This window comes from Dasypus novemcinctus, chromosome 8 (genome assembly GCF_030445035.2).
Source record: "Dasypus novemcinctus isolate mDasNov1 chromosome 8, mDasNov1.1.hap2, whole genome shotgun sequence".
Lineage (NCBI taxonomy): Eukaryota > Metazoa > Chordata > Mammalia > Cingulata > Dasypodidae > Dasypus > Dasypus novemcinctus.
Genome location: NC_080680.1, coordinates 87,814,267 through 87,839,215, shown reverse-complemented (window position 1 = coordinate 87,839,215; position 24,949 = coordinate 87,814,267). Strand labels below are relative to the sequence as shown.

The 24,949-nt window shown below is 51.0% G+C and overlaps 1 long non-coding RNA gene across 1 annotated transcript; it reads left to right on the top strand.

The window, feature by feature from the left end:
* The first annotated feature begins 11,304 nt into the window (after window positions 1-11,304).
* Window positions 11,305-16,212, top strand: LOC111765291 (uncharacterized). Its single transcript, XR_002797678.2, has 3 exons — window positions 11,305-11,538; window positions 15,088-15,322; window positions 15,820-16,212. It is a non-coding gene; the product is annotated as an uncharacterized lncRNA (long non-coding RNA).
* Window positions 16,213-24,949: the final 8,737 nt, after the last annotated feature.

The following is a 24,949-nucleotide window of genomic DNA, read 5'->3' as shown; positions in this document are numbered from 1 at the left end:
CTTGCCCCAATTCCTAAGGACGCCTGGAGACCATTTTGTATATTATTGAGTAACATTTTTTTTCTTCCCATAAAAATACTTTGGAAGATTTGGACAATTTGAAGTACATAAAAATGAAACAAAATTTTAAATGCTTATAATTTTGCCACCCAGAAATAATTACTGTTAAAATAATCACTGTGATTTCTTGGCAGTGTTTTTTCTATGCATATTAACTGGGGCAGATATAATGCTGTATGTTCAGCAAATCCAGTTTCGGTTCTCCCCGCGCATAGCTAGACAGCATTCCCCAGCCTCCTCTGCGGGTAGAAGACATGTGACTAGTTCTGGCCAATGGAATGAGGGAGGAAGTGATGTCACCCACTTCAGAGCCAGACACATAAAATCTTCTACTAGATCCTCCATGCTCTTTATCTTCTCTTGCCAGTTCGCTGGATGGGAAGGAACCAGTGAAAGACTCCAAGACATTAGGGGACAGCCAAGCCACTAATTGGTAGGAGCCTGGATTCCAGAATGACCCAGTAGAGTAGAGACTTCCCTTAAGATATTCAGGGCCTACTCCAAATCTGATAGCATCATGAGGGTGAAATAGACCTTTCTTGTGTTAAGTCATTGAACTCTGGAATTGTTTGCTAAAGCAGCCTGATGTAAATAAAATAAATAAAGCAGCCTGGTAAATATTGGAATCATATTGAAGATGTGGTATGTTTTCAGTCTCTTTTTAGGTTGATTTATTATTTTTGGTTGGCATTTTGTCACAACCGTTTCCTCATATTATTAAAAAAATTTGACAGTATGATTTTAATAGTTGCATGGTAGTCCATCATAATTATTTGTTAACCCAGTCCCATGTGGTTGAATATCTAGGTTGCTTCCAACATTTTGCTTTTATAAGTCATGCTCCAGTGAACATCCTCATGATAAATTGGATTACCCTATCTGGAGATGTACTCATTTGCCCTACCCCAGTTCCTTGCCTCTGAGCATCTCCTCTATCTGTGCTTAAAGAGGTGCCTCACTTCCATGGAGTCTATTTGTAAAACCTAGTGGAGTGGAGTGAAATGCACATTCTCAGACTAAGATGTGCAAAAACCTCAATGTTCTAGAATTGATCTCATTGTGCCCTGGTGCCTGTTTCCTGCTGAGGTCTTGTTAATGGAGGAAATGGGAGTGATAAAGACTGAAGATCAGTCTTTTTCAGGCAAGTATTTGGTCAACTCAAAGTCCTAACTCTTTTAAGGGTGGCTTCTCTGCATTCAAGGAGCCTCTCGCCATCCTTTTCTTCTTGCAGATGGTGTCTGGTTGCGTGGAGGAGTTTCCATGGCCTAGAGGGTTGAGGAAGGAGTGTCTTGACCTACCTGCGCTCACTGTACCTGCTCAGGTGTGGCTGTGGCCTGGACTGGTCCCTGGGCATCGTGTTGGCACTTGGTGATGATGATTATGGTCCTTGCTTTGCCCCATACTCTGTGACCTTCTCATCTTAGAGTCAAGCTTCTTTCCATCCTGGATCCTCTCGGCAATGGGGCTTCCTCCACTCAAGATGGAGTGAGTGTCTCTGTGAGACCATCCTCAGCCCCCCACCCCAACCGCCACAGCCTTCACGTGGGCTGTGGCACCTGTCCAACGTGGCGCTCTGCGAGACTTTTGTTCTCCTCAGGACACATCCTGGGGTTGTGGGCACCAGCCTGAATGCCCTTGGAAGCCCCAAACTTATCCAGATGTTTCTTCTTCAGAATTAGCAAAAGGGGAAACATGCAGGAAATGTTTTAAAAATTCTGTCTGTTAAGATGTTTTTGATGTTGAACCCTGTTTGCCTTGACATCTGAAAGTCTGAACAGATGGAACCCTGGCCTCCCTTCATTGACTAGCCTCTTCACCCCTCAGCAACCCCTAGCCAAACTTCCATGTCAGACCCCCAGTCCTCGAGCTCTCCTTCTGCCTCTTGGCACCTGTTTTCTTCCTCTGTGGCAGCCTGTTTCTGCCCCCTTGCATGGGCAATTCCTACTCATGCTTTGGGTCTCAGCGTGGACTACACTTCATCGGGGAAGCCTTAACCTCCCACTTTAAGGATGCCCTAAAGTCTTCCCCAGCACCCATCCTACTTGGGACCACACGTACTTCTGTGACCTTCAACAGGCTACAAGCTCCATGAGGACAGGAAGTGTGTCTGCTTTGTTCCCTGTTGTGTCCCCACTGCTGACGCTTGGTGGAAACCCACAAAATGTTGAATGCATGAATGCAGGCCAGTGAAAGCAACATGATAGCATTTTTTGTTAGGTTGAACCATATGAAATTGCGAATATTTGACCATTTTTGAACTACAAAATTGCAGTTGCACATGATCGAAGCTGTCCTGTTTCGTAGACTTGCATCATTCGGATTCATGGTGATCAGCTTGTCTCGTGAGGAGGGGAAGCTGTGGATGATCTGTAATTTCCTGGGACTCCTCCCTCCCCTCTTATGTTTGCAATCAGCCCCCCACACCTAGCAGATTCCATGTTGGGGGATGAACATAGCTCAAGTGGCTTAGCCAGCTGTTTTCCAATTTCTCCATGCCCTGGTGAGTTACCTTCAGGCATCCTAGCCACTTGTCTTAGTGCAGCTTGGAGGTTGATCACTTTTTGGGCCAATTAAGAGCTGTTAAGAGCAAGGAATTTTGTTTCAAATAGACCACATTGTCTAGGCGCTGAATAGATGCACAGGGAATTATGGAAAACAGATGGGGGTCTGTCACAACGCTGCTGCTTACCGGATTTAAGGTCTTCGGCAAGTTACTTATGTTCTCTGAGCCTGAGTTTTCTCATCTATAAAATGGGTAACGATGTGCACCCTGACCAGACTGCTGTGAGAGTGCCCCAAGATGATGGTGGTAAGGGCTCGCTCGGCTGGGGGGCCCGCTGCGAGGCGTCAGGGCCGTTGGTGGTGACAGTGGTGGGAGCCACTCTGCGGGGCCCTCTCCTTTCCTGGACTGCGCTACGCATCTCCTCTCTGGTTTCCCAGCCTCTCATCTCTTCTGCTCCAGCCGCCCTGCACCCCTCACCTAAGGATACTGTGTCCTTGTCAGGGGTTCTGTCTCTCTGCTGCTCAAACCCTCTGGTAGCTCCCCTTGTCCAGGCCCCTCCCGCGGCAGCGGAGGCTCCGTGCTTACCCTCACCCAACCACAGTGCCAGCCGAATCTCTGATCATATGCCTGCCCTTCAGCTAAACATGTCACTTGCCTGGCCGTTTCTGCCCCCAACCCTGCCAGCTTTCAACCTCCTTGCCCCACTCCAGCTGTCCCTTCCTCCTGAGATGGCCTCGTTTCACCAAATAAGATAATGCTGGTCAATGGACTTCGATGATTGCCTTGGCCAGAAGCTGCCAGCCAGGATGTCCTTGCCTGGGGGGCAGAGGGTGCTCAGGAAGCCCGGCGCCAGGGGCACTCCCCTGTGCCACAGAGAGGTCAGAGATCCCCGGGAGGAACAGGGCTGCCCCAGAGCCCTCCCTGCCCTCGTCCTGCCCTCGTCTGGCCTTGCCTCTTGGTTCCTGAAGCTTCTTCTCCGTAGGTCCTGTCTGGCCTGATCTCAGCCTCCAGGTCCATGGCCTCCCTTGGATCTTGCCTTTGCCAGTAGCTGTCCCGGTCCCCTCTGTGATCTCCATTTCAAGCATGCCCTTCTATGACCACCACCTCCTGTATCTCCATGTGCTCCCTCTGTGACCCCAGCTCCAATCAATTCTTTGCCCCTGCCATCTTTGACCCCACCGCTTTCCCTTGTCCTTCACCCTCCCCTACCTCACTTCTCTCAGGTCACAGTCTAAGACCCACCTGAATCGCTCTGTGGCATACACCCTCAGCCACCCTGCCCTCTCCCTCCTCATCTTCACCCTGCGAAACCCAGCTCCAGGGTGCTATCTGCTGAGCCCTGGCACCCGAGCAGGTCTTGGGGTCGTCCTTGACCCCTGTCGTTCTCTCACATCCACATCCAAACCAGCAAATCTTGTCAGCTCTTCCTTCAAAGCACACCCAGAGCCTGGCCCCTCTGCAGGTCTCCCGTGCCTCCCAGGCCAGCCGCCCTCCTTGCTCCTGTTTTATCTCAGCAGTTTCCAGACTGTCTCCCTGCTTCGCCCTTGTCCCCCTCCAGTGTATTCTAAGCACAGAAGCCAAAATGATCCTTTTAAAATGCAAGTCAAATCATGTCTCTTGTCGGCTCAGAATCCTCCAGTGGCTTCTCATGGCACAGAGGAAGATCCAAAGTCCTCGCCACAGCCTACCAGCCTGCCCGACAGGATCCGGCGTCCCGGTCACCTTGCTGACCTGGTTGTGGGTCCCTCGAGGGCAGGGCCGTCCACCCACACAGTGACTAGCACTGAGGCCATGCACCGGTAACTATTTGACGAATGCGTGGACTGGTGGGTGACTGCGCCTTCCCTGGGCGGCTCCGCCCGGCCCACTGGAGCACAGCCCGAGCGCTGCGTGTCGGCGCTGGCCCGGGCCTGCACCCGGCCACGGGCCTCGCTTCCCCTCAGGAGCTGTTCGTGCTGCTTGCCAGCTCTCCTCAGCAGAGGGGGTGCCCCAGAAGCGAGTTTCTGCTGTGCCCACCGATCTGTGCGAATCTCCCTGTATCATCCTGGTCATCCCCCTGGGGCTGGGCCCTCTGGGGGTCTCCCCCCAGCTACGGCAGAGAGGGGGGGCTGGGCCGCCCCTTCACCTCCCCCCACGGGTGGACGCAGGGCTGCGGGCACAGAAGCTGGGCCGCCACTCTGGCTGCATCCCTCTTCAAGCCAGCCCAATGCTGGAAATCTTAGACTTGCACAGAAAACTGGCAGCCCGGAGTAGGGCCCTCGGGCTCCTGGTCTCTGCTTTGAGGAATGGGGAGGCCATTTGTTCCAGGCTGAGAGTGTGGGTACAGGGATTCAAGCAGCCGATACAGCATGCTCTTCAGCCCAGAGCCACAAGCCTGGCTTCTCACTTTGCACATCTGCATCATACCATTTAAAGCCAACTACACCGCTGAAGTTCATATTGTAGGGGCGGGCAGGCCTGGGCTTAGAGCTGGGACCCTCTGGCTCCTTCCTGGGCAGAGTTTGCACGTTAATTCTTGTTCCGGAAGGATGCTCACACTTCTGGAAGAATTATTTTCGGAGGTGAACTGTCAAATGGTCTTTAGCCGTGAGTCTCTGTTTCCCGTCACCACCATTTTGCTTTGCACCCACCCCTTCTGGATCAGCACCCCTGCCCTTTCCAGCAGGGTCAAACTGCTTTGTATCAGCAACAGGGAGCAGGCTCACCTGCTTCCCGGAAAATAGCTTAGGGGACCCCAAAGAGTCCTGCCAGGGAATTCTCTCCAGAGCTGTGGTCCTGGAGACTGTGCAAACTTCCCACGGCTCAGTGGTCAGCCTGAGCTGCTGAGAGCTGAGGGGTCAGGACCTCGCTGGCTGGACTTACAGGCCGGGGGACAGGGGGGCTCCCTCAGTGAGAACCTACTATATGTACCAGGCACACCACCCCAGCCCATCTTTGCAACAGCCCTGGGAAGTGGCACTTCCGTTGGGCCTCTTTGACAAGTGAGGAGCTGCCTGCCCAAGGTCACACAGCAGGCGAGGGGCCCTGGAGATTTGAACCTGGACTTCTCAGACCCCAGAGCCCAAGCTCTTCACTGCCCTCCTAGGAGTGGAGGGAGCACAGCCAGATGGTGTGGGGACAGGAGTAGAGATGGGAGGGGCAGGGGGAGGGGTGTGAGAGGGGGGTGGGGGAGGAGGGTCCCGCCGAAAGCGCCTCCCTTTCAGTTCCGCTTAGCTGGTGCCTGCCTGGAACCAGCCTCCCAAGTGAATGCGGAGGATGGGGGTTTACGCTGTTACCCAGCTGTGGGCTGTGGCCCCGGGGTCGCAGGTCCCGCTCAGTCCAGGTTCAGTGTGGAAAGAAATGTGAAGATCCGGTTTCAAATGTTCAGAAAATTCACCGACTGCCCACCCCTGACTGAGCACAGTAGCTGCCCTGCCAGCCACACCTTGCTGCTCCAGGGTCACCATTTCCTCACCTGTAAATTGGATAGTGTACCCGTGGAGCCTTAAAATCCCTTCTGGTTCTAAGACGGTGGGGTCCAACTAAAAACAGAAACAAGACACTGTGTGGGCCTTTGAGTTTGATACGTAATGAAAAGCACGGAGTTGCCCTGTGGGTGAAGCTGGCACTGCGGGTCCCTCACAGGCCTTTGGGTTCAGGTGCAGTAGAATCCCCAGGGAGAAAGATGACCGAACAGTATGCCACAGTGCCACGGCAGGAGCCCAGCAGGCTGGCAAGTTGCCCGCAGGGAGGGCCTTTAAGCTGGGGGGAGTGAAAGGGAAGAGGGAACAGCATATGTGAAGGCGAGCAGGCAGAAAAGGGACCATGGAACGCCGGGAAACCTGACAAAGTCTGGATTGCACATGAGCAGTGGTGCTGGAGAGGCCAGTGAGAGCACCACAGCAGCTCGGAGCCAAGGAGAGGTACTGAGCAGGGACGACAAGGTCAGATTCACTGTTTAGAAAGACCTGTGCGTAGAAGGAGAAGGACGGGATGCTGGGAGCCCATGAGGAAGCAGGGACCATCATCTAAGCGAGGGAGGGTGGGCTAGGCAGTGTCAGGCTTGGAGAGAGGTGGACTAAGAACATTAGAAAGGCTGACAGGAGAGCAGATGTGGCTCAAGCAGTTGAACGCCTGCCTCCCACATGGGAGGTCCCAGGTTCAGTTCCCTGTGCCTCCTAAAGAAGACAATCAAACAATGAACAGATGAGAAAAAACGACAAAGAGACAATGAGCAGGGAGCAGCTGAGTGCCCACTTCCCACATGGGAGGGCCCAGGTTCAGTTCTTGGTGCCTCCTAAAGAAAGAACAGACAGATAACGAGCAGACAACAAGCAAAAGAAAACGATCAAACACAACGGGCAATCAGATGAGGGAGCCATCTGGGGTGGTGGGGTGGCAGAGAAAGGCTTAGAGACAGGCCAGTGTTCTAGCAGCTAAGCTGAATAGAATGGCAGGGATCTGTTCCCAGTCCATAGACTGCATTGATTTAATGCACAGAACTGTTGCAGTTTTAACTTTTTCTTTTTAACTTACAATCTTTTTATATGATTAACAACAGCCAATACTCGTCTGTACACAAAATTCAATAATAGGGAAGCAGATTTGGCTCAAAAGATAGGGCGTCCGCCTACCACATGGGAGGTCCAGGGTTCAAACCCAGGGCCTCCTGACCCGTGTGATGAGCTGGCCCACGCGCAGTGCTGATGCACGCAAGGAGTGCCGTGCCACACAGGGGTGTCCCCACATAGGGGAGCCCCACATGCAAGGAGTGTGCCCTGTAAGGAGAGCCGCCCAGCGCAAAAGAAAATCCAGCCTGCCCAGGAGTGGCATCGCACACACAGAGAGCTGACCCAGCAAGATGACGCAACAAAAAGAGACACAGATTCCAGGTGCTGCTGACAAGAATACAAGCGGACACAGAAGAACACACAGTGAATGGACACAGGGAGCAGACAACTGGGGGTGGGGGGTGGGGAAAGGGAGAGAAATAAATCTTGAAAAAAAATTCAATAATAATTAGGACCACTACTTATACAAATTTTAGATATCCCAGGCGTTGTGCACTTTCTCTACTGATGTATGAAAATCCACAGACAACCTGCGCCTGGTTTGGTGGTATTCTTATCACGCCTGTTTTACAGATGAGGACACTAAGGCTGGGACACGTGAAGTTACTTGCCCAAAGTCACAGCTGGTGCAGGGAGGTGCACAAGTGGGACCCTGGGCCTGGGCAGCGCCCAAGCCCCAGCTCTGCCTGCCCTCTCTGCTGTCTCCTGGTTAGCCCCGCATCATTCTGATGTTTCAGAAGGATGCTTTCCAGTTGGCATTTTATGGTGCTTGCTCTTGGGTTTTAGGAGGTCCGCCCTGGAACATTTGGAGACCTCCTTCTGGAAGGAGTTTCCTGTTTCGTGGCTTGGACGTGACCCCTTGGGTGATTTGGGGCTGAGCTGAGTCAAGGCGGTGAGCCCACCGGCGACCTGAGGGCTGGCTGGGATGCCCAGGAGCCTGCCCCTGCCAACCACCCGTGCTCTCCCCACCCCTTGGAGCAGAGCAGGACAGCCCTGGGACCTCAGGTGGGCCTCTGGGACCGTGCATTTCTCGGTGCCTGAAGGGGGCTGTGGGGTCTGTTCCTATCCACCTCCAGCCCCTGCCTCTGCTTCCAGAGTCACTGCCCCAGCCTCCTCCTGGGCTGAGGGTGAGCTGCAGAGGGCTGGGTCCCCCTCATTAATGCTGAAGGTCAGGTCCAAGGGCAGACCCTGCCCCAGACTAGCCGGAGGGCCCCTGGTTCCAGCGGGACTTGGTCACTGCTATGAACCCCTCTGCTTTGCCTTCTCCCCCACCCAGGGCTCATCACACTCTGTCAGGGAGGAGGCTGCTCTGGGGTCTCAGACAGAACAAGTGAGAGGGTCTCCAGCCGCGTGTGTGCACCCTCCTCTCCTCACCCTCGAGGGGAGCCAGGGACGTGGTTGGCGTAGGGTCAGGAAGCCACGGGCTTCAGAAGCTGGCCGCGCCTGTGTGGACAGAGCCGGCCCTGGCACCACTTGCATGCAGAGAACACTTTTGGCTGCCCTGAGGCTGAGTGACAGATTTGCCACCTGTGACAGATGCCACCAGCCTGTCTGTGGCCCCTGGCAGGGCCAGCCAGCAGAGCGCAGCTCTGCTCAGCCGCTGTTTGGTGGACAAGACAGCTGCCCATCTTTGGGCGGGCAAAACGTCACCCCAGTTCCTCGCGGCCTCCCGCCCAGAGGCCCTTTTGGGGACTGCTCTGGCACCCACATGAGTTTCTTCCTGCTTCTTCACGACTGCCCGTTTTAATTCACACGTTTCTTTCTGAGACTTATAATTGCATTTTTCATAAAGGAAATTATTAGCATGTGGGATGTTTGTGATCCAATTCACCTGTTTCACTTCGAAGTCGAGGAGGCTGTCTGTGAGGATTTGGGGTGCGGCCGCCCCCTCCCTCTCCCTCTGGCCCGGTTTTCAGAGAGCAGACACCACCGTCCGCGGTGGGATGGTGCCAGGCGAGAGGCCGTGGGGACAGGCTGCCGCGGGCTGGAGGAGGGGGTCTCCCCGGGGGCGGGCCGGGGGGGAAGGTGTGGGGGCTGCACAGAACGCGCGGCGTTTGTAGAAAACAGACTGACCACCTAGCAGAGCAGAGGGCTGTGGCTGCTCACTTCCGGCAGGCCACCAGTCCGCCTCTCCCAGCCTCTGTGTCCTCATCCGTCCAGGGGGCCATGACCTTGAGGTAATAATAGTAGCCGCCAGTGTTAAATCTCGTCCCTATATCCCCCGGTTCGCTCACCTGGAGGTGTTCCCACTGGTGACTAAATCAGGGTTTTCCAAGTGGGGGGTGGACACCCCTGGCGATACAGGTGATTTTTGGGGTCACACACTCACGTAGCACAAAGGTGGTGCCCTTCTTGATTCTCGCCATCCTTCTGGTTTGCTGCAGGCTCGTGGAGAAAATTCCCAAGCCCTTTTTATAACAAAGAGCTGTTGGCTGGCAACAATAGCCAGCTGGAATTTAATATATATATATGTCTGTGTATGTTTTTGAGGTAAAGGGACTGGGGATTAAACCCCAGAGCTTGCATGTGGGAAGCCGGTGCTCAATCACTGAGCCACATCGGCTCCCCAAGTTAGTTTTTTCATTTTTGTTTTTTTATCCACCCCCCCCCCCTCGTGGCTTTTTGCTTGCTGTCTGCTTTTCTGTGTTCATTCGCTGTGCATTCATCTGTGTCTGTATTTTATTTTTTACTTATTTAACCCCAGCCCCTGCTTGTGGCTTGTTTGCTGTCTGCTCTCTGTGTCCATTTGCTGCGTGTTCTGCGTTTTTGCTTGTCTCCCTTTTTGTTGCGTCACCTTGCTGAGTCGGCTCTCTGCAGGGCGTGCGGGCTGGCGGCTCTCTGCGGCGTGCGGGCGAGCCTGCCTTCACAAGGAGGCCCGGGGACGTGAGCCCAGAGCCTCCCATATGGTAGACGGGAGCCCAACTGATTGGGCCACAGCCGCTTCCCTTGTTGTTTGCTTTTGTTTTTAGGAGGCACTGGAAACTGAACCCAGGACCTCCCATGTCACTCAGCTCCCAGGCCCTCAAGTGCTTGAGCCATATTCACTTCCCAATAATGGTTTTCCTTCCCTTCCCCCTCCCCCACCGCTTGTGCTGTCTGTGCCCATTCACTGTGTCATCTTCTGTATCTGTTTCTCTTTTTGTCTTCTCATCTTTCTCCTCTAGGATTCACCAGGATTTGATCCAGGGGACCCCTGATGTGGAGAGAGGTTCCTTGTGAATTGCGCCACCTCCGTTCCTGGTCTCTGCTGCGCTCCACGTTGACGCTCCCCTTTGTCTCTTTTTTGTTGCATCATTATCTGCTGTGCGACTCTTGGGCAGGCACTGGCTCCCTGCACGGGCACTCAACTCGCAGCGCAGGCACTCGGCTCACCACACGGGCACTGGCTTGCCACGCGGGCACTGGCTCACCGCGCAGGCATGCTTTCTCTTCTTTTTCACCAGGAGGCCCCAGGGATCGAACCCAGGTCCTCCCATATGGCAGGCAGATGCTTCATTACTTGAGCCACATCTGCTTCCCTCCCCAATACTATTTTCATTTCAACTATATTTGTTTTTACTTTTGCCTTCTATTTATGCCAGGTGATCTTAGTTTTCCGCTTATAGAAGTCACATGAAGTTCCCTTAAAAGTACATTTATTTAAGTAAAAATAGTGAATTCGTTTAAAGAAAATACTAAGCAAATAATAGATTGGTTGAGATTCAGATAGAGTAGAACATGGTAAAGGCACGTCTACCCCCTGGAGGGTAGACAGACCCATAGGTGGAGTTTCACTCTTGTAATTCGTTAATCAGCAGACACATTTGACATTTGCGGTATAGTTTGCTCACATGGAAAAGGAAACTGCAGATGCTAGGACACTTGGCAGGGGGTGCTTGGGCCCTACCAGCGCTCCCTGAACCCTCTCCTGCCCCTTGCCAGCTTGTCCGGTGCCTGGTGAGGCCCACTCCACAGTTTACAATGGAAACCCAGGTGAAGGTGGACGTGGAGAAGCACATTTGGGCTGTTGAGGCAGCTTTCCCGACATGTCCACCTCCTGCGCCAAGGACGCCGGCCTGGCCACATGGTCTAGCCCTCTTTCCTTGCAGGCTTCCTTATCCGGTGCTCTTGCCTCCTCCGCAGCAGCGCCGCCCCTCCTGCCCCCTGAGCTCCCAGTCGTGACAGTCTTTGTGCACCTTGGGCAGCCTCTCGCTTCCTCTGCAGGACAACGGAATTGGCCTGGGGCCTCTCCTGGCTGCCTCTCCCAGGCCTGTCCCAACCTGGGAGGGTGAGGTGCAGGGAGAGATGGCCCGGGACACCAGCGGAGCTGTGGTCGGCTCTGATCAGCAGGGAGTGGGAACCGCCCAGCTCCCCTCTCTCTTGCTGCCCCTCTGGGGCGCGGCAGGTGCTTGCCTTTCTTCTCCCTGCCTGCCAGCCCAGGTACAGGTAGGAACTGAGACCCCACCCCTGCCCTTCACCCAAAGGGGCTGTGGAAGCCGCTGCCTGCCCCCGAGGGCTGGCCACGTGGTGACTTTGAAGCCCACTGACTTGCCACGGGCAGAAGGAAAGGTGTTTGGAATTACATGAGGAGTGGGAGGAAGGGGCAGGGTGGGGCAGGGGTCACATAGCTTCAGGCACCTTTATTGCAACTCTTCTTGCTTATTGTCTAGGTTTCCACTGTGGGCTAGAGGAGGGAGTATCATTTTTTCATAAAATTTCATCCTTGCCTTATTTCAGCCCCTCAAGTGGTATCCGCCCATGGCTGACCTGCCGGGGGCGGTGTCTGGACCTGCTGGGAAGCCCCTCGTTTGCACTGAGTCTGGGGAGGCAGCCAGTGCCTTTGACTAGGGACTGAAGACTCGTTTTTAAAATTTTCTTTCCACTCTCTCACCCTCAGGGCCTGGCTTTTCCCATACCCCACCATCCATCCACACTGCTCTCAGCCTTCAGGGAGCCTTAGAATCAGGGGGGAGGAGGACAAACGCCAATCCCCGGCTCATTTTAGAAAGCCGCACTGGTAGGTCTGACCTGGGGTGCGCCCAGTCTCCTTGCGTTTTGTCAGGCTCCCCGGGGTTCTGAAGCGGGTGCTCTGGGGGCCACGCTTGGAAGAACCGGGGCCCCCAGATGGCTGACCGGTGGGCGAAGGGGTGTATTGAGGGGTTACAGACAAGTGTTTAGGCCAGAGCTGGTAGAAGTGAGTATGTGGGGGGTAAGAGGCGTTGCCCACCCTCCACCACCACATGCTCTGCCCCTGCTGGTTCTCAAACCTGAGGGGGCATCGGAGCCACCCGGAGGGTTTGTGAAAACTCAGATTGCTGTCTGCACCCCAAAGTTTCTGAATCAGTAGGTCTGGGGTGGACTGCAAGGAGTTCCCTGGTGATGCAGGGCGGCCGGCTGGGACCGTGCCCGGCCACCCTGACAGGCCTGCGGGCAGCTGCCTCGAGCCTGGCAGAGGAAGTAAGATGTGAACAAATGGGCAGACCCTGAAAGCGTTTTCTGATACCCCAGTGTCTGGAGGGGGGCTGGCACAGGGTGGGTGCTCATGAGCCTCCAAAGGTGTGCGCTTAGTGTGGGTGCTGATGGCCCGGTCTGTGCCCAGTGCCTTCAACTGTGCTAAGGTTACCCCATTCTACAGGAGAGGAAGCCGAGGCTCAGAGAAGGCCAGCGACCCGCCCAAGGTCACACAGCCAGCGAGGCAGGGAGCGGGCACCCAGTCTGACAGTTCTGCTTCACTTCACCATCAGGTTGTGAGGGGCTAGTGATTGTCATGTCACCTCTGGTTATTGAGTCCCAGGCACTCAGAAGGGGAGGGATGTGGAGAAATGGGAGCATGTTGGTGATGGTGGGGACTGGGGGGCAGAAGGGGGCCCAGGAGTGGGGGAGGGGGTGCTGGCCTCGGAAGGAGCAGCTGCCAAGGTCACTACGTGAGTCTGGAACAGCCTCACCGGCTCTGCGTCCCTCCCCTCCCCCATCAGGCCTGCCGGGATCTTGTTTGACCAGGTAGCCCCTCCCACTTGCCGCCCCTTGGCTGCCCCCCCAGAAGTCCAGGGGTTATAAATTAAGCTGCCAGCACAACCCCGGGCACAGTGACACCTTGCATTCTTCCAGTGCACGGGGGCATGGAGGGAGGGGTGGTGGCTGCCCTCTGGCCTGGTTCTCCAGGGCCCCTGATGGGCACCCCTCCTCCTGGCTCCTTCCTGCCCGGGATCTGGCAGCACTTTGGGGAGGGGGCAGCAGGATGGGTAACTGTGGAGGAGAGGGTTTGGGGAGTCCGAGGCATGGCCCGGTGGTGTGCAGGGAGCACTGGAGTAGGTGTCAGGAAACCAGAGTCTCCTGGGAGCCTCAGCTCCTCTTCTGCAAACGGAAGGGGTGGGGCCGGGTGCCCCGACGAGCCCCGGGATCTGGTAGGGGGTGGTGGGAAGGGGTCTTGCCTGCCCGGGTGTCCCGCCTGCACCTCAGCCCCCATGCCCTCTTAAGAGAGGTGCCAACACTCAGGTCCCAGCGTGACATTGGGCGTGCCCGTGTCATACGACGAAGGGCTGAGCTGGCTTCTGTGGTTTTGAGCATGTTAACCCTCAGCGCCTTGGCGTTCTTAGCATGGAGTCTGGCACAGAGTAAGTGTCAATAAACATTACCTGTGTGTGATTATTAATAATAAAATGCCTTAAAAGCTGGAGGGATCGATAGGGGCCTTTTAAGCAAGGTAGTTGACTATTCGGGAAAGGGGGGGGGTCCTTTGATCAAGCAGGAGTGGTTGCCAGGTCCCTTCCTCCCATCAGCCTGGAAGGGAGGGGTCTTGTCTTTTCCTTCCCGGCTTTAGGTCTGAGCTCAAACGTTCCCTTGTTGGAGGGGCCTCCCCAGACCATCCTACATGGCTATCTTGTGGGCTGATGCCCCTATTTATTGCCTGGCACCTCCAAGTTGGAAATGTGAGCCAGGAGTGCCACCGCCCGCTGCCTGATGTGGAACAGGTTCTCCCCAAACCTCTGTGAACGAATGGAGGGCGGCATCCTTATGACCCACCCATTTTACAGATAAGGACACCAAGGCTCAGAGAGGTGAAGCTACTTGCCTTGGGACACACAGGGAGAGGTTGGTGAAGCAAGACTTCCATTCTGTCTGTGTCCCCAGAGTCCCAGAGTCCCAGAGTCCCCTGCCGCAGCACGGGCCTCCAGGGAGCCAGGACTTTACATTCCCTTTGGGTCCAGTGGCGGAGAATTCAGGGGCTGGGGTGTGGGAAGCCACTGAGCAGGGAGTTGGCAGGAGGCCTCACAGACCCGGCTGGCTCAGGAGGAAACTCACTAATTATCATGGGTTCAAGGGCACTGGCTCCCGTCAGGGACCAGGAGACAGGTTTTGTCTTCTCTTGTTATTTTATTACCTTCTGAGTCTGGGACAAGTGTTTTCTGGATGAAGTCATATTAACCTCACATATGTTTGTTCGTTCATTCGTTCGTTCGTTCATTCATTCATTCAATGAAATGCTCTCAAAATTACAGGAAGAACACCTTGGAGATGCCTCTCCTCCTGAGCTTGTCTGCAGCAGGGAAAGCATGGTTCGGTTTAGCCCCCGATTACTGAATGCCTGCTGTATGCTAGGTCAGGGGGTCTCCTTGAACCCCACACGGCCGGGTGCCACCTGTGTTGTATTTGTGTTCTTCCCTCGGCATTTTACTGCGTGTGCTTCCCCGGGTACTAAGACCCTTGTAAGAGCTGGGCCTGGAGCGGGCAATCCACAAAGCCGCAGGCACCTTCTGCCATGGGGGCCAGGCCAGGGAGCCCATCCTCTTCCCAAAGCAGGGCCCCTCGGCACCACCGCTCCTCTGTCCAGCTAACTGGTGCTCGTGCCTCAAGGCCCGGCTCAGAGCCGCCTCCTCCGTGGAGCCCCCCATGCCCTCCCCTCCTAGCCAGTGGCTTTCGGTGTCTCCTCACCAGGGTCTCCTCCCTTTCCCCCCAGCTTTCGTGGAGTGTAACACTTTTTCTCTTTCTTTCCAGACTTCAGGCCTGAGCGCACCTTGTCCGAGGGGCCTCCCCAGACCACTCTATGTGATAATCTTGTGGGCTTGTCCCCTTTTATCCCAGAGCCCCCAGAGCCTAGTTGCTCCGGGGAGGGTCTGGGTAACTGTGCTAGGTGCTGAAAGGCCTGCTTCAGAGGATGGCCAGATGCAGCAAATAAAAACACCGCACAGTTACATTTGAATTTCAGACGACCAACAAATAACATTTTAGTGTAAGTATGCCCCAAATGTTGAATGAGCTATATGTATACTAGAAATTTATCTATTTTTGTCTAAATCAAATTTGAATGTAACTGGGCATCCTGTATTTAATCTGGAAACCCTACTACTTCCCACCATTCTTTGTCCCCTTGCCGGGCAAGCTCAGTTGCTAGACCAGGAGCCCCTGCTGGCAAGACCTTGTCTGTAGGTCACTGCCATATGCCCAGTCCTCAGCAGAGAACCTGCCACAAGGCAGGGGCTGGATATTCCCCACTGACTGAGAGGCAGGCTGTTTGATTCAAGAGGTGCTTTTCACTTCTTGCAAAACAGCTGTGATTTACTGAGCACCTACTGTGTGCCAAGCTTCACAGTAAGTCTTTTTTTTTCTTTTTTTAAATTAAAGTTAATAGATCACAAGGAATGTTACATTAAAAAACATAAAAAACATAAGCGGTTCCCATAAAACCCACTTCCCACCCCCCTCACGCTAAGTCTTTATCCACATCAGCTCTTGCAATGGCCCTGTGGAGAAGGCATAATTTCCTACACTTTCCGTGGGAAACTGAGGCTCAGAGAGGGGGTGCGCCTGGCCCCGGGTCCCACTGCTGGAAACTGAGCACAGATCTTCCTCCAGCAGTCCCAGCGCTGCCCTGCGGTGTGGACAGGGGGCCACCGCGGAAGCATCGGCTGCCTTAACCAAGAGTCTTTCTGATGGGCACACTGATTGTGTGAACTCATGTGTGTGCCTGAAGTTTTCCAACAGTCTGTTCTCCCAAGTTAACTGTTTCCCCATCAATTTTGCTTCTGCACTTCATTTATTCAGTAAACCCTATTTCCCTCCACGGTTGACGTCAAGGAGACTCTCCCACTGCTCAGGGACTCTGAATTAAAGAGGCTTTGAATGCGTGACTCTGCTGAACCTAATTGTGGAGCAGGGAAGGGGCTGGTAATTGAGAAGGGGCGGGGGCTGGGCAGTCAGAGAGGGGCTCGAATCCAGCCCCCAGAGAGGGAATAAGTAGCACTCACTGGTGGGGGTCAAATGAGGTTGGACATCAAGGTCCTTAAAGCAGGGCCAGCTGCTGAGGAGGCGGCGATGAGGAAGGTGATTAGGGACAGGGTGTGGCCACCTTTTACCTGGGCGGCCTTGGCTGAGTGGATCAGGAGCCCTGTGCCCGGAGGGGTCTGCGGGCGTCGTCGCAGGCAGTGCTCTGTCTCCAGGGCAGAGGCTCCTCTGCAGGGAGCTCGAGCCAGCAGCCAGCGCAGCTGCTGAGAAGGGGAAACTGCCTCTCCAGCCCAGCAGGCCATGGTCAAGGTCAGCCAGAGGCTGGGCTTCCCGGCGACCTGCCTTCTTGCTGAGCCTGGAGGCTCTCCTGTCTCCCCGGCTGCTGCCTGCTGTCGAGGAGGATGCTGGTGTGTGTGTGTGTATGAGAGAGAGAGAGAGGGAGAGAGAGTGGGAGAGAGTGTGGGGGAGAGAGAGAGAGGGAGAGAGTGGGAGGGAGAGAGGAGGCTTAGGCTGTAGTTGGGGGCCTCACATGTTGAGGTTCATCACCTGGCTGGGGGAAGAGCACCTGTCCTTGCTCCAGAAAGGTGCCTTTATTTTCCTAAATTGTCGTCCCTGTCCCTGCCAGCATGTACTTGGAATAAAATCCACACACCCCCCCAGCTGGCTCCTGCCCATGACGCTCGCCTGTCCTTTTCCCCAGCCCCATGACCATCCCTCACCTCCTCAAATGCCCCCAACGCCCTCCTCCTCACAGGCCTGTGCCTCCACCTGAGCTCCCGCTCCCCTCCCTGCTGCTCCCACCTCTTGCTTCCAGCCTCCCTACAGAGATTTCCCTGGACACGGGGTCTCCTCTCCCCCACCCCACCCCCACCCGGCGCCCTCAGCCCCTTGGTTGTTTTTCCCTAACCTTAATAGAACCTCCTCTAGGCCAGGTCCTTATCACTGGTTCTACTGTGTCCCCCAACTGGGCAGAGGCCGGCACCCAGAAGCCCTCGGTTCCTGTTGAAAGAATAAGTGAACTGCATGATAAACTCTCATTTTCGCTGAAAGCATCATTCTTACGGTGCCTGCATCATTCATTCACTCACATGTTCATTCAACAAAAAAGCACATTCCTGGACCAGAGCTAGGCGCTGGGAAATTCAGTGCTGAAGGAGACACCGGCCCTTGCCCTGTGAGCCTCTTTCCAGCCTGGGGGTGGAAGGGTCAGGGAGACAAGCACTGAGCAGGTGAGAACAGAAAGCAAATACCTAAGGATTTCTCTGGGATCCTCCAATTCCAGGCTGCTCCACTTTCTCCCACACCTCCCCCCCTTTTGGATGTTAAGAGATTAATATATGCAAATACCCTTTTCCTATGGTGGTTTTAGCCTTGAACTCTGTGGATTAAGTTACTTGATTTAAATACATATTTGGGCACAAAACTTCCCTCCCCCCCCCCCCACCCCATATACATGTATAAATCCTAAACACTAAATAAAATCCCCTCATTTCACATGTGCTGTAGCGCTTCTAATCCACAGTCCTGTGGGCATTTCGGCAGTGAAGATGGTTCATGGGGGCTGCTGAGGTTTTATTTGGAATATCAAGTACTGCCATAATACGGAATGCTTCTTAATGGGGTTTGCTAATACCAGCCAAAGGGGGCAAGGGGATAAGGCAGATGTTAGCGATGCGGTGGAAGGGGGTCTCTGGAGGGGGAAAGGCCCATTAATAAGTGAGGAAGGAGGTAAATCGATGAAGGCTGCCCGATAGCCAGGCTGGGCATTGCTGGGAGGAGAAGGACGTCTGGACTTGGGCGCATCGAGGGCCTGGCGAGACCGTGGGCTCCTTCGAGGCTGATGAAGGAGGGTTTGGGAACAGACGTGCCTGAGGACCAGCCCTGGAGAAAAGATTTTCCAGAACCCTTGTGGGGACACCTGAGGGCCGTGTTCCAGGCAGTGGGGAAGGCAAAGGGGTCCTGGTTTTCTGGGCTCTGGCAGCCAGGCCCAGAGGACAGCCTGAAATGACAGGCAACAGGGCCAGGGGTCCCCAACGCATCCTGTCTGTCTCTGACCCCAGCCTCACCCCCCACCCCCAACCCTGGCCTCCCGCAAAGTGAGAGGGTCTCTGGGAACCTGCGGGTCTCCTGGTGGGTCACCCCTACTTTGGGAAGTTGAGGCACAGAGACTGGGTCTGGCCTTTGGGCACGTGAGTAGCAGGTGCGTCCACTCCCCTGAGCTGGGCGGCTGGCCATGGCCCCCGATCTGCTCCTGGCCCCCTCCAGCCTCCACGTCTTGGTTGCCTCCTCCTGGAACTCTTCCCCCAGGCATCGGGGGGCTTCCTTGCTCCCCTCCTGCAAGGCTTCACTCAAAATCTTCACAAGACGCCTACCCGGAGCTACCTGCCCAGCTCCCACCTGCACTCCCCACCTCCACGCTGCCCAACTTTTCTCAGTAGCGCTAACCTCCTTCTAATGCACTTTATCACTTACTTTTTATGACTTTTCTTGTTTACTGTCTTCCCCTGACGCCTAACCCACCACTAGAATGTGAGCTCCTGGGGGTGAGGGTCTGGTTTTGTTTTGCTTGCTGATGTATCCCAGGACATGGCACACAGTAGGTGTTCAGTGAGTATTTGTGGACGCATGAACTCGATTAACATTGCCTGAATCCCTCCCTCCCCTTGCCAGGCCCTGGCCAAGAGCCGGTAGACAAAAGTAACCACAGTCTTTGAAGAGGTCACCCAAGAAGCAATAAAATGGGACAAATCCTTAGCAAGCTCCACCTGCATCCCCGTCACACCCAGTCTTTTTTCTGAGACTGTGGAAAGATGTGCGAGGAAGACCCCGCCTGGCCTTACATCACCCATCTGGTCTGCAGGCGCCACTTCTGGCTTTGCAAAGGGCTGCTGTCCTCTGACCTCTGGAGCAAGCCTGGGCAGGCCGGAGATGGGAGCCATCCGCTTGCAGTGTGCAGCGGTTGAGGCAGAGCAGGGGTTCCCACCCAGCCCCTGCCCCCAGGGCCCAGCACTGCGCCCTTCCCACCTCCCACAGGTAGGCAGGGAGGCCCCATCCAGGGAGCTGACACTGGAGCGGGGTTGGGAGGAAAGTTAGGGAGCTGGTCTTGAGAATACCTGGGAGCAGAGCTTTCCTTGTCTGATATTTATATAAACCTCCAGCCTTCTTAGGCTTACTGTTAGCATGTTTATCTTTTCCCATCCATTTACTTCCAACCTACCTATGTCGTCATATTTAAAGTGCAAGCTTGTTTTTGGTTCCTCTGTATCTTCTTTCCTACCTTCTTTGCTGCATCGTCATCATCATTTTTGTGGTTGCTTCTGTCTTTTTGTTTGTTTGTTTTTGTTTTGTTTTTGCTAAAGGTTTAAAATATACATCCCTAAACTTCCACACTTAACTTAGAGTTACTATCAAACCACTTCACATTAATTCTAGAATCCTTGCAAGTGCATAGGTTCATTTGCTCCCACACTCACCATCTTTTATGCGGCAGTTATCACATATTGTATCACGTTGCATATGTTATAAACTTCACAAGACAGTGTTCATAATTTTTGCATTAGAAAGTTCTAATGTTTTCGAGAAAGTAGGAGGAAAAATAGTCTTTTCTAATAATCCACATATTTATCCTTTCCAATCCTCTTCCTGGAGATGTGAATTTCCTTCTGGCACGATTTCCCTTCAGTTTAAAGATTTTTCTTTTAACCTTTCTTGTAGTGCATGCCTTCTGGCAAAGAATCCTCATGTTCATGTTTTTTGTTTGTCTTTTAATCTGAAAATAACCATTTTATCTTCCTTTTTGAAGGATATTTTTGCTGGATGTAAAATTCTTGGGGTGAAGTATTTTTTTCCTCTTCCTTTTCTTTTTTTCAACTTTTTATTTTGAAATAATTACAAATTCATGGGAGTTGCAAAAAATGTACAGCAAGGTCCAGATGTCCTCACCTAGTTTCTCCTAGTGATTGCATCTTACCTACTGGTACAATATCAAAACCAGAAAATTGACATTGTGTATGTAATTTTTATGCTATTTTATCACATGCATAGATTCCTGTAACCACCATAGTAATCAAATTACAGAATATTCCATCCCCACAAAGATCTCCCTCTAGTACCTCTTTATAGACTCACTCAAGCCCCTGCCCCGCCTTTCCTATCCCCCAGCAACCACTCATTTGTTCTCTGTTTCTATAATTTTGTCATTTAAATAATTCATATAAATGAAATTATACAGCAAAATGCCCTTGAGATCTATCGAAGCTGCGTATATTAATAGCCTGTACCTTTTCATTACTGAGTAGTATTCCACAGTTTAACCTTTCACTTACTAAGGACATTTGGGCTATTACAAATTTACTACCATGAACATTCATGTAAAGGTTTTTGTATGGACGTAAGTTCTCATTTTTTTGTGTGATAAATGCCCAGGGATGTGATTGCTGTATCATATGATAAGTGTGTTAGTCAGCCAAAAGGATGCTGAGGCAAAATACCAGAAATTGGTTGGTTTTTATAAAGGGTATTTATTTGGGGTAGGAGCTTACAGATACCAGGCCATAAAGCATAAGTTACTTCCCTCACCAAAGTCTATTTTCACATGTTGGAGCAAGAAGGCTGCCGACATCTGCGTGGGTTCAGGCTTCCTGGGTTCCTCAGGGCTCAGCTACTCTGTTTTCTCCACGAGGTCAGCTGTAGACTATAAGGCTCTCTAGGCTTTGCCTCTCTTCACAAGGTCAGCTCTAGACTCTCAGGTGAACAACTCTGTCTCTCTCCCTGGGGTTTCTGCCGTGTGTAAGGAGCTGCCTCTAGTCCTCTGTGTTCTTCTCCTGGCTCAGGTCCTCTCTTCCTGGGGCTTGCTTCTCTTTCCTCTGTGTGCTGACTTCCTGGGGCTCCAGCTTAAGGCTTCAAGCATCACACTCCAACATCAAAACTCCAGCATCAGGAACCCTCAACTCTGTCCTTTGCCATGCCTTTTATCTGTGATAAAAGGAGTGGGGACTTAACACCCTAAGGACGTGGCCAATCAAAGCCCTAATCATGCCCAGGTACAGACCAGATTACAAACATAATCCAGTATCTATTTTTGGAATTCATAACCATATCAAACTGCTACAGTAAGTGTATGTTTAATTTTTAAAAGAAACTACCAAACTGTTTTCCAGAATGGCTGTACCGTTTTACAATATATGAGTGACCCAGTTTCTCTGTATCCTTTGGTGTTGTCACTTTCTGTTTTTGAGTTGTGCTGATACGAGTGTAGTGATGTCTCATCGTGGTCTTAATTTGCATTTCCCTAATGGCTAGTGATGTTGAGCATTTTAATGTGCTCATTTGTCATCTGTTTATCCCTGTCAGTGAAATGGCTTTCAGAGTCTTTTGCCCATTTTCTAGTTGGATTGTTTGGTTTTTCACTGCTGCATTTTGAGACTTCTTTATATAATCTAGATATAAGTTTTTTGTCAAATAGGTGATTTGTAAATATTTTCTCCTAGTCTGTAGTTTATCTGTTCCTCCTCGTAACAGTATCTTTGGCAGAGTAAAAGTTTTAAATTTTAATGAGGTCCAATTTATCAATTTTTTTTCTATTATGGACTATGCTTTTGGTGTTAAGTCTAAGAACTCTCTGCCTGTCCTTAGATACTGAAGATTGTTTCCTATGTTTTTTTCTAAAAGTTTTATAATTTTCCATTTTACACTTAATAATCAGCAATCTGTTTTGAGTTAATTTTTGTATAAGGTGTGAGATTTAGTTTGAGGTTCAATTTTTTTGCCTATATCTTGCTCTGGGCATAATTTCTTAAAATACTATCCTTTCTCCATTGAATTACTTTTGCATCTTTGTAAAAAATTCAGTTGCTATATTTGTGTGGGTCTTTTTTTCTGGGTTTTTATTCTATTCCACTGATCTATTTGTCTATCCCTCCACTAACACCACACACAGTCTTGATTACTGGGGCTACATGACTTAAGTTTTTTTTTTAAGATTTATTTTTTATTTCTCTCCCCTTCCCTCCCTGCCCCCAGTTGCCTGCTCTCTGTGTCCATTCACTGTGTATGCTTCTGTGTCCACTTGTATTCTTGTCAGTGGCACCAGGAATGTGTCTCTTTTGTTGCATCATCTTGCTACGTCAGCTCTCCGTGTGTGTGGCGCCACTCCTGGGCAGGCTGCACTTTTTTCACGCAGGGCAGCTCTCCTTATGGGGTGCACTCCTTGCACGTGGGGCTCCCCTACATGAGGGACACCCCTGCATGGCTCAACACTCCTTGCCCACATCAGCACTGCATGTGGGCCAATGTCACCACACAGGTCAGGAGGCCCTGGATTTGAACCTTGGACCTCCCATGTGGTAGGTGGACACACTATCCATTGAGCCAAATCTGCTTCCCCATAATAAGTTTTTAAATTGGGTAGAGTGATTTCTCCCATTTTATTATTATTTTTCAAAATGGTTTCAGATATTCTAATTAATTTGCCTTTCCATTATTTGCCTTTCATTTGTCTTTAGATATAGACAATAGTCTTGTCTATATGTAAAAATTATCTTGCTGAGATTTTGATAGGAATTATGTTAAACTTATGTACCAGTTTAGGGGGCATTGACATCTTTACTACATTGATTCTTCCAATCCATGAACATGGTATATCTCTATTTATTTAGATCTTTAAAAAAATTTTTTTTAAATCAGCATTTTGTAGTTTTCAGCATACAAGTACTATACATATTTTGTTAGATTTATGCTTAAGTATTCCATTTTTTAAACAATTATAAATGGTATTATACTTTTAATTTCAGTTTCCACATGTTCATTGCTAGTATGTAGATATACACTTGATCTTTGTTATGGATCTCGTATCCTGTGACCTTGCTGAATGCATTTTTAAAAAGATTTAGTTATTACCCACCCCCATTGTTGTGTTTGCTATCTTCTCTCTGTGTCTGTTCGTTTTGTGTTCACCTTCTTTTTTTAGGAGGCACTGGGAACTGAACCCAGGATCTCCCATGTGGGAGGGAGATGCCCAATCTCTTAAGCCACCTCTGCTCCCTGCTTGTTGTGTCTCTCATTGTGTTTTCCTCCTTGTGTCTTTTAGTTGTGTCAGCTTCGCATGCCAGCCCATCACGTCAGCTTGCTGTCTTGTTCATCTTCTTTAGGAGGCACTGGGAACTGAACCTGGGACATCCCATGTGGTAGGCAGGTACACAACTTCTTGAGCCACATCTGCTTCCCAGAACTCATTTTTAGTAATGGGAGTTCTTTTGGTAGATTCCCTGGGATTTTCAATATAATCATGTCATCTGCAAATAGGGGCAGTTGTTTCTTCCTTTCTGATCTATATATCTTTTATTCCCTTTTCTTTGCCTTGTTGCACTGACTAGCTCTTCCAATACTATGTTGAATAGGAGTTGTGAGAGCTTGCCTTGTTCCCACTTTTAGCAGGATTTTTTGTGGTTGTTCTTTATCAAGTTGGGGAAACTCCTCTCTACTCCCAGTTTTCTTGGGAATTTTTTGATGAATGGGTGTTAAATTTTGTCAAATGTTTTTTCTGCATCAATTGATATGATCAAGTGGTTTTCTTCTTCAGCCTGTTAATATGATGATTACATTGAGTGATGCTCAAATATTGAACCAGTCTTTCATCCCTAGAATAAAACTCCACTTGGTCATGATGCATAATTCCTTTTATGTATTGCTGAATTCTATTTGCTAATATTTTGTTAGGGATGTTTGTATCTATATCCATTAGGGATATTGCTCTATAGTTTCCTTTTTTTTTTGTACTTTTCCAGTTTTGATATTGGTAATACTGGCCTGATAAAGTGAATTGGGAAGTTTTTTTCTTCTCTTCTTTTTGGCAATTTCTTTTTTTTTAGGAGGGCTTTAATTATGAATACCACCTCTTTAATAGTTACAGAGTTGTTCAAATTATTTATATCATATTTAGTGAGTTTTGGTAATTTTTACTTTTTAAGCAATTGGTCCATTTCATCTAAGTTGTCAAATTTATGTTAGAGATATTTATTTTATTCCCTATTGTCTTTTTGATGTCTGCAGGATCTGTAGTGATATCCACTGTTTAATTCCTGATATTGGTTAATTTGTGTCTTCCCTCTTTTTTATTTTGTCAGTCTTATTATTAAAAGTTTCTCAATTGTATTGATCATTTCAAAGAACCAGCTTTTTGTTTCATTGACTTTCTTGTGTTTCTGATTTCAGTTTTTATATTTATTATTTCCTTCCTTCTGTTTCCTTTGGGGTTATTCTGCACATCCTTTTCTTCTTTACCATGGAAGATTAGATTAGTAGTTTGAGACCTTTTCTCTCCCTCTCTCTTTTCTAAAAGATTTATTTATTTCTCTCCCCGCCCCCGACCTCATTGTTTTTGCACTTGCTGTCTGCTTTCTGTGTCCATTCACTGTGTGTTCTTCTGTGTCTGCCTGTCTTCTCTTAAGGTGGCACTTGGGAACCTATCCTGGGATCTTCTGGAGTGGAAAAGAGGCACTCAATCTCTTGTTCCACCTCAGCTCCCTGGTAGTCTGATGCATCTCTTATTGTCTCTCCTCTGTGTCTCTTTTTGTTGTGTCACCTTGCTACGCTAGCTCTCCATGCAGGCCAGCAATCCTGAATGGGCCAGCACACC